The sequence below is a fragment of the Adiantum capillus-veneris genome, chromosome 16 (genome assembly GCF_014529385.1).
Source record: "Adiantum capillus-veneris isolate H3 chromosome 16, ASM1452938v2, whole genome shotgun sequence".
Lineage (NCBI taxonomy): Eukaryota > Viridiplantae > Streptophyta > Polypodiopsida > Polypodiales > Pteridaceae > Adiantum > Adiantum capillus-veneris.
This window is the reverse complement of record NC_140946.1, coordinates 18,749,480-18,759,916: the sequence shown is the minus strand read 5'-3', so window position 1 is coordinate 18,759,916 and position 10,437 is coordinate 18,749,480.

Here is a 10,437-nt window from a genome sequence, read left to right as displayed (position 1 = left end):
ACGAAGGAGGCAGTGCAACAATCTGTACTGTCATTACCACAAGACACTCTGGCCTCTCTTGCCTCTCATATTCATGTCTATTTTTTGCCTCTTTATCAGCATTCTTTATACCTGCCTCATTTGTATCTGTAGCAGCCGCTCAACCCATAGGGACCTCTGGACTTTTACCTTTGGTATTCCCAATAGTGGGAACTGTACAAGACTCAGTTGTATCATGTGTAACTGCCTCTTTCGTGTCCACAGCAACCATGAAATGCTCTCCCATTGCCTCTCCCAATTGAGCTGCTCTATCAGTGGGCACCTCTGTGCCTTTCCCTGCCTCATTGTTTTGCTCTATACATGCCTCAATTGTATCATGTGTATTTGCCTCTTTCATGTTCGTAGCAGCCACGACAACTTCTCCCATTGCCTCTCCCAATTGAACTGCTCTATTACCTGCCTCAGTTGTGTCAGCAGAAGCCGCGACATCACCATTATCCACTGCTGAGCCTATTCCAGGTACTCTCTTAGTGAGGTCCTCCTCACCCAAGCCTCCCATATCTTCAACAGCGGCATCTGTACCCTTTGCCTCCTCTACATCAACAATGTCATCAGTTGCATCACTTGGACATACCGTCCGGCTTGGGCTGTGACATCACTTGCACCCACTGCCTCATTTGTTCCATCTTCTCTCCCAATGAGGACCTCCTCACCCATGCCTCTGGTATCCTCAACAGTGGCATCTGTACCCATAGCCACAACTGCATCAAGAAGGGCATCTATGACAGCATGAACAATACTTTCTGTTCCACCATCATTAACATTGCCATCAGCAGCAACATCTATGCTAGCATCAACTTCCATAGCATCCACAATGTCATTTGTGCAGGCATCAACTGTGGTAGCATCATCAATGGCATCTGTGCCAGATTCAACAGTGGCATTTGTACCCATAGCCACAACTGCATCAAGAAGGGCATCTATGACAGCATGAACAATACTTTCTGTTCCACCATCATTAACATTGCCATCAACAACAGAATGTGTGCGAGCATCAACTTCCATAGCATCCACAATGTCCATTTGTGCAGGCATCAACTAGCGTAGCATCAGCAATGGCATCTGTGCAGGCATCAACTACCATAGCATCATCAATGGCATCTGTGCCAGATTCAACTGTGGTGGGGGTGGGTAATGTACCCTTTTTAAGTTTAGCACGGTCAACAGCTGTATGCACATCATCATGCACAACCTGCACATCAACTGCATTAGGCACATTTGGAACAAATTCAGCAGTACTAGTAGGTATGCAGGGATCAATTGTATCAAAAGACTCTTTTTTTTTGCCTGTAACCCCCCTAGAAGCTGTAGCATCCCCTCATGGATTCTTCACAGGATAAGACTGAGCCAGTGAACTGTATCAAAAGACACTTTTTTTTTTTGCCTGTAACCCCCCTGGAAGCTGTAGCACCCCTTCTTGGATTCTTCACAGGATAAGACTGAGCCAGTGAACCTACAGACCCCTCATCTAGAAACCCTGAAGAGCGAGTTCTTCTCATGCAAGTTCCTCTTTTTTCAGCTTCTTGATTATCTACGACAAGAGAAAGTAGAAACATATTACTAAACATGTACAGAAAATAAATCAAATAGTTTGCAACTACTCGATGCAAAGAATTAAGAGACATGTCACTAAAAAATTCCAACACTTGATTCATCAATGAGCATGGATACAATAGGGGTCCAATGGATTGCACATGCTACCTTCTAAAGCATTTTAATATGAAGTTACAACAAAAACACACTCATTGCTTTGCATTTGGTTTCTTCCTCTTCCTAAATGAATCAAGAGGTATATCCATTGTGGGACTTCCACCTAAGTTCTTGGGAGTCGATTTCTTGCACTTTGGTGTTGGCTTCTTCCCCGTTGGAGGGGGTGTTGCTTTCACCACATCTGCAACTGCCTCATCTGATGCTTCATCTCTAATGTCCACACTTGGTGATGCTTTGGCACTCAACGGAGAACGCATCAGCCTTCTTGGAGTTAGTTGTTGCCTAGGTGATTTGACTGCAGAAGACTTTGCCATCAAGATGTCTTCAACTACTCCACGTACTGCATCCCTGGGGTAGACTCCGCTTCAAGGGCTGGCTGCATCCCTGGGGTAATCAGGCCATTCTTCCTTGTGGAATGCATCATTTTGTTGGAGCAAGCATGCGATGATTGTTCTACAAAGCAAGCTATTTACAAAGTCTCACTTGGAGTATCCCAAAATACACACATAAATACTGATTTTGGTACCTACCAGTGGCCTGCGTAGAGACTCTCTCTGTTTTTTTCCTCAATGATTCTTGTATACAGGTCTCTGCTGCGATGTATGTACCTGCAAATGATTTCATTAAATGCAAGAGTTTAAACTCCCAATGGAAAGTGGGCCTACAATAGTACTAGTAAATAATTGACACAGTGACTACCTGCACTTGATTCTTCCATCTCACTCTTCACCTTCAGACCAATCATATGCTTAGCTCTAGGGGGAACACACATGTTGCAATCTAGTGCAACACAATAGCCATAGTCCCTACATACATGCACGAAGCATAGCATATGGTACACATGGGTGCAAGGCAGGGAGAATACATCCAAGCTTCTGGCATCGAGCAGGAATCCACATCCTACACAATGGTAGAACCCATTAAGTGCCACCTCGCTGATGCTGTGCTCAAAATCCACAGGAGGAAAAGGCTCATCAAACTGGCCCCCACATTATGTGAAGTCCTCTCCATGGTAACACAAAATTTCAAGTGCTCTAATTCCTGTGCTAAGTTAGTCTCTACTTTTGCAAGTAGTGCCTATGAAACAAAGAAGACAGACAACACATCTAATTTAAGTCTCAATAACCCAAAAAAAGCAGATTGCTGAAAAGAATATGTAGCATGAATCTTATCCCTTATTTTCAATACCACATATAATACAAGCACTTACTCTATATGCTATAAAGACAAGCTTGATGTAGTATATGATATGCACTATGCTATATAGCACATAGCACAATCCAAGTATAATGTGCTATAAGTGCTACATAGAGTATGCACTATAGATCATAGCAGAGAGACTTTTTAAAATACCAGATATAGCCCAAACATTTTCTCTATATGTTATATAGCACAAGCTTGTTGGGTATATGATATGCAGTGGGCTATATGAGACATAGCACATAGCATATAGCACAAATATTGTGCTATGTAGCACATAGCACAATTAGAGATGGTGCTATGTAGCACATAGCAAAAATAGATATTGTGCTATATAGCAAAATTCACTATTCCACACACTCCAGGGCTATATTGTGAACATATAACACACAAAATGTGCTATTTAGCACATAGCACATAAAAAGATTGTGCTATGTAGCACATATCAATATTTAACACACACTTCAGGGCTATACTGTGAGCATATAGCATACAGGTTATGCTATATAGCACATATTACACATGTCCATTGTGTTATGTATCACATAGCACATAACCACACAGAGCACATAGCATAGAATCACACACATTCCAAATAGATGAGGGTACTATTGTGAACATGCTGCACCTAGATTGAACTATAAAGCACATAGCACATAACCACACATAGCACATAGCATATAACCACCCACTCCATGAAGATGATGGCTATGTTGTGACCATATAACACATAGCAAAAATAGAATATGCTCATACAGTACATAACCATACAATCCAAAACACTCTAACCACATAACCACATGGAAGTGAACCACATACTCCAAAACAAAGTGAAGCACATGTAGGAGGGAATGCACCTTTGCTTTAGCCACATTGGCTTCTAATTCAGCAATGGTTTCTCTAGTAGTACTCGAGAATTGTCCAATCAAATCAATCAGGCGTTGTCGAGCTACAAGGTCTTGCACGCAATCAATTCCGTTTGCAACTTTATGGACAAAGTGTTCGAGCTTTGAGCACCCTCATCCCTATGCAATTCTCTGACTTGATCCTCTACCTGCTTCTTTGCACCCTCTAGTCTTGACTTATCGTCTTGCAATCTGCCCTCTGCAATATTCTTCATTTCTGCAAGTGCCCTGCTATCCTCCTCTGCCAATTGTACTAGGCATCCTCCTGTAGGCACGCTTGACAATGGTACAGACGTACCTTCTGTTTTCAATGATGATCTGGTAGAGGCAGCAGTGGTTTTGGAACCTCTCCCTCTACCACTCATCTGCTCTTCCCACCTCTTGATCTTGTTTTGCAAGTTGTGTCTTTCTTCTGAGGCTGTCATTGCCCTCTCTGCAAAGATAGCCCAAGAAATTTGATGTTTGCCAGATTCACTGCAGTTTTCCAATGCAAAGGCCTTTGCAAATTGAGTCCCTACTTCATACATGAAGGGACCCTCCTGGTAGACATCCCAGTGTCTCCACACAAGCTTTTGTAAGAACTCCGTCCGAGCATGGTATGCCTTCACTTTCTTTTGGCTACCCGGAACAGGCTTTGGGCATATAAAGACAGCTTCCTAGTCCTCCTCAGAGATGTCATTGTTTCCTGTCAAGCTACGCGGATCAACTCCCTCCAATGGCAATCCACGCTCCATATGAAATTCCTTGGCAAGACGACAAAACTTCGTCTGCAGAGGTGGTTCGATGTTCCTAACTAGACTGTTGCTTGCTTGAATCGGATGCTTTGAGGAAGGTGCCATGATGCAGTCTCAAGTGATATACCTGCACATCATCCAATGAACTCATGAGACGTGGTGTGCCCTCTTTATCATCCCTGCTAAAAAGAAACAAGAAGTTCATGGGCCTGCTCTTGTAAGCAGGGCATTCAAGGTGATGTGCTATGGGATTTGCCCCAAGGTTGCATGCAGCTTGTGGACTAGCAAATTACCTCGGGAGTCTATGTCCTCTCATGCAGCCAGCACAGCAGCATTAGGTTTTGCTCGCCTCTTGTTGCAAATGAGCAAGGTGTGGCACTCATGCAGCTCCAAATGCAGCTTAATGTAGCTAAATGATCCCAGGTGGGGCGCGCGTGCTCAAGCAGTAGAGAGTGTACATGTTCAATGGGAGAGACATACCTCGAAGAGAAGAGGGCGGTTACTGCAATCGTCCTTGAAGCAACCAAGCTTGCACAATAGAAGCTCTAAGCACAATAGACCTTGAGGACGCACGCATGCGAGAGAGAGAGAGGGGGGGGGGGGGGGGGGGGGGGGGGGGTGGGGCACGGTGTTTGAAACTGGCAACTACTCATGAAGGAAAGTGGGTGTGTGAAGGCTGAATTTTTAAGTATAACATTTTTTAGAATATAAATTTGGACGTCTGAAATATGGCACCAGTGACCACACCCCCAATGTCATGCTATGCTATTTAATTATATCACATATATGGCTTTCCACCTATTCATGCTTTCACCCTGCATCATCATAGCAGACACCTCCATATACTAAGAGACAACAGGATGACGAGTCCAATACTAATGTGTAGACGATATTGGTACTTTGTTGTATCATGTACAAACATTGACATTATATATGTACATACATATGTTCAGTCTGCTTCAGTCAGTACTAGTCTACTTGTATAGTAAAGTTAAGTTTATTTAATCACATTCAATTTTCTTTACTTGTTTTTGTTTGTTTGCATAATGTCAAGGGAAAAAAAACATAATATTGTGATCATTCATACTTTCGGCTTTGTTTTTGCACAAATTCATCGGTTTTTTTTCATTGTAATATATGCAAAATACTCCCAAATGTATGATTTTTTATTCAAATCTTATTGTTGGACATGATTTACGTGTGTATGCAGAGAGAGAGAGAGAGAGAGAGAGAGAGAGGAGAGAGAGAGAGAGAGAGCCTTGTGTAGTGTGTGTGTGTGTGTGTGTGTGTGTGTGTGTGTGTGTGTGTGTATATAATATATATATATATATATACATTATATAATATATATATATATATTAGAGAGAGAGAGAGAGAGAGAGAGCAATAGAGAGCCTTGTATACTTATGTAGTTAAGGAACAAATGGTTGAGAGCCCTAAGCTCTTGACTCTCAACAGAAAAAAATGGTTTAACATCGCTTAAGCAAGACTTAATAATTTTGTGTTGCTTAACAAATAGTAAATTTTAACATCGCTTAAGTGATGACCGACGTCACTTAAGCAACGATATTTGCATCGCTTAAATGACGCTAAAGTGATGCCTCTAGCCACACGGTTTTCATCATTGAAGGAAAGTAAAAAAGAATCCCTAGCAACAAAGAGGACTAGTAGTGTATAAAGAAGTATACAATGTGAGATGTAAGTGTATAGTGCACCTAGATTTGGCATCAATCATTTTTCATTGTGCATCCATGTAGCCATCACCCTTTGACGTTCAAAAATTGGCTCTAATTGACCATTTTGGATTAACACATCCTGTATTTACTCAAGATCTACTCTTTTCACATAGAGAAATCCATGTCATCGAACTTTTGCATGAATTAGGAAGAGAATGGGATCTACAAGGACCTCTTTATTTGACAAATTAAATGATTCAAACCTTTAAGAGTAAGAAAAAGATCAAAGGATAACTTTTGAATTCGAATAGGCAAAAACGGTTTGTCTATTTGAATTCAAAATTTCCCAAAAAAATGAAATTTTCCAATGGTGTGTCATACACGCTACGACATGTGCGCTATGTTCCTTTGCTGAGATAGAGCTTGATCTCAATGAGACAGTTGACAGCTTTTGGTTGTCAGGTATTGCTTAGAGAGCAGTCTTTCCAGAAGCATTGCGGTTCACTAGTAATTGCCAGAGGATCCCGCAGTAGCCGGGTATATCCTATGCATGTGTCTGAGGTGCAAGACGACGTAGTCTTGGTTTTGTTGATGGCATGCTTTGAGCGAGAGACGAGATGTGTCTCTTTTGCAGGTGAGCGCCACCATGCTCACGAGACATAGCATTTAGTTGTGCAGGACATGCCAGTGGACTCTGTAGAGGTAGAGATAGAGCGGTAGTGCTCTAGAGAGACATAGCAGATGTTGTCAGAGTTTGTGTAGGTCAAGGTAGAGTAGATCTGCTCCCTAGAGACACAGACAAAGTTGACAGATATGGAGTTCTTTGATATGCTCATGCTAGAGGCTGATGAGTTGGTGCCAGGACGCACAATTTTGCCTATGGTTGAGAGGGATGTAGCTTCCCCAGTGTCGGTGTTGACACATCCATACGCAATGGGTAGTCTTGATGATGCTGAGAGAGTTTCTCACCTAGTTTTCTTGTACATACTAGTAATTTAGCTAGTAGGTCTCACTTATCGATGCATCGCCTTTAAGTGGGAGATTGTTGGGGTAAAGGCGCTCTGTCTTTTGCCCGCCTAAACGTCCAATGTCTGGCCGCCCGTCCACGTGTGTACATACCCTTATTTTTCATTACTTATGAGAATAAGGAGCTCCTCATCATTAGTTCATGAGGCTGCTCCACCCACATCATGTGTTCTCTCTCTCTCTCTCTCTCTCTCTCTCTCTCTCTCTCTCTCTCTCTCTCTCTCTCTCTCTCTCTCTCTCTCTCTCTCCCCCCCCCCTGCACACGCACCGCATTCGCGCACTCACACTACTATTGTAATCTCAAAATGGCCTAATCGTCTAATAACTTTGTTATTTGTTTTTCCAAGAAACTTCCCTATGAAAAAAGAAACTTGTCGTGCACCTCTAGCTCTTTTCACTGCCCACCGTTAGAGCACACTTTTGAGATGTCCTTCATGACTTTAGCCATAATAGCCCATGCCTGGTCTTGCTTTGCGAGTGCTACTATAGATTTGGCACATTGGGCCTCCACATGGGTGCTAGGGTTGAGAATCCCTAGGCTGCGCGCGCCTTGCTCCACATGTCTCACAATTGTCTCCTATTTAGCCCACTGCTAGGGCGTCGAGTCTTTAGAGTTATTCTTCCATAGAAATCTCTTCACTAGTTTCCAAAACTCTTTCCAGTTGCATTTGGCTAGCTTAAGTAATGGACCATTGAAGGCTATATAAGGGAGCATAAATGAATTAATTACCTTCACTCTACTCTGGAAGGGGAGAAGCACATACTCCCACCTTCGCATCTTATTCCTTACCTTCTCCATAACCCAAAATAATCTTTGCTTGTGAGTTTCATCCACCCTAGAAGAGCTCCGAAGTGCTGGAATATCTTCCCCTTTGACACTATCTCCCCAGTCCACATAGACAGATCAAACGAGTCATTCTCGGAGAGAGAAATCTATCTTGATTTTTCAATACTACACTTTGATGCTGATGCTAAGGCCTAAGTTTGTAAAATTTCCAAAGCCTTTGTGATAGCATGAGGGCATGCTTTGAGGAAAATCAAAGAGTCATCCACAAAACATTTTGCCAAAAATTGGTCGTTGTTAGGCAGAGTCAAACCTTGAATCTCCCCTTTAGCATCACTATCTTCAAGTAAAGTTACCAGAGGATGGGATCCAATGGCGAACATTAGAGGGGCAAGTGTGCAACCCTATTTTATTGATCTTTTGACCTCAAATTCCCCCACAATTGTCTCATTGAAAAGGTAAAATTTCCAAAGCCTTTGTGATAGCATGAGGGCATGCTTTGCGGAAAATCAAAGAGTCATCCACAAAACATTTTGCCAAAAATTGGTCGTTGTTAGGCAGAGTCAAACCTTGAATCTCCCCTTTAGCATCACTGTCTTCAAGTAAAGTTACCAGAGGATGGGATCCAATGGCGAACATTAGAGAGGCAAGTGTGCAACCCTATTTTATTGATCTTTTGACCTCAAATTCCCCCACAATTGTCTCATTGAAAAGGATCTCGGATTGACCATCAGCACCAAGGGTGTCGAACCAACCGGCACATCCGTGGCCCAAAGCCTAGTGACTTCAGGAAGTCTTCAATGAACAACCATGGGATCCTATCATGGGATTTGTCCAAATTCAATTGCAATAGAATACACTCTTGCTCAATGGAAGAAGCATATTCAATGGCAACCATTGCTGCTAGAATGTTATCATATATTGACCTTCCCTTGATAAATCCATGTTGGGGGGGGGGGGGGGGGTAAGAATTTTTTCCAAGAGGGGAGAGAGCTTGAGGGCTACAATTTTAGCTATATTTTTTTAGGTTGCTGACATCATCCTTATGGGACACCAATGCTTCAGCTGGGTACAACAAACTTGTTTGGGGGAAGGCTGAATGAGGCCTCTTTTGATGCTTAAATTTATGACTCCATCAACTAGAGCTTGGTTAGCCATTTGCGTGATAGGGGACTTAAGCTCATCCCAAAATTCTTTGAAGAACTCAGTAGTCAAACCGTCCCAACCAGGGGACCTCTCTTTGCCTAAAGCTTGAAGCACAAGAGAACAGTCCCCCTTGGTGAATGCCTTCTTGAGGAGGTTGGCTTCAGAGTGGAATATGCTTGTTTTTTAAGTTCCCAAGAAGGGTGGATCTGGCATCATCAATTTTAGGGAAGCGAGCATTGGGCTAGCCTATAATTTGTTGCAAGTGGTTAAGCATTGAATGAGTCATTTTATCCGGATCTTTAATATCATATTCATCCACACCTATGAGTGAGTGGATGAGGCCCCGATTTCTTTTGACTTTAGGGGCCCTAAAAAAATGTGCATGGTTGGCCTCCTTCGACTGGAGAAAGATTTCTTGGGAAAGTATTATGGACTTTCCACCATCTTAGTACTTACCCTTCACTTTTGTATTTTTAATGAAACTTTTCTTCAAGTTTTCTTTGAAATGAACCAAAGTGTGACACTTGGAGGCTCTCTCCTTCCTTGAAACTTTTAAGCCTCCTAATATATAGTATAGATATAGATGTATAGAATAGATGTAGATATAGATAGATGACAACATGCAAAACTTTCTTTTGAATAATGATCTATTTTACACAACTAGGAGTGACCTGCCTCATGGCCTAGGTATTCCCAATGATAGGGTAAACCCCCCAACTGAAAGACACTCAAAATATAGGGGCCAATAAAGGGAAATTCAAATTGGGGTAATTCAATCTTCCACTTCAAGTACTGACTTTGAGTAAAACTGATCTACTCACCATTGTGAATTTTGCAAAAAAAAAAAAGTGATAAAATCACGAGGCCTATCTATATTTGCTTCAAACAACAATCTTATTTTTGACTCGCTATATCATTTGCAAGACTGCTTGCCTTGAAGAAAACTTGTGAAGTTTTATATGTTTTATGACTAAATACCTGCAAATGCTTCAAATATTACCTTAAAGTAAGGAAACCTTTAGTTGTGCCCTTTTTTCCATGGTCTCAAACCAAAGGGTAGCTATTATCACAATAGAGATGCGGGGAGCAGAGGGCAGACTCAAATTGGGAGGGTATTCAATGAAGTTCACAATGTTAAATTTGAAATCAAGCGCTAAGCACATGTATTTTGAGACGTTCAAATGGCGTTTCATTGCAAGTCAAGTTAGTCTTGGATC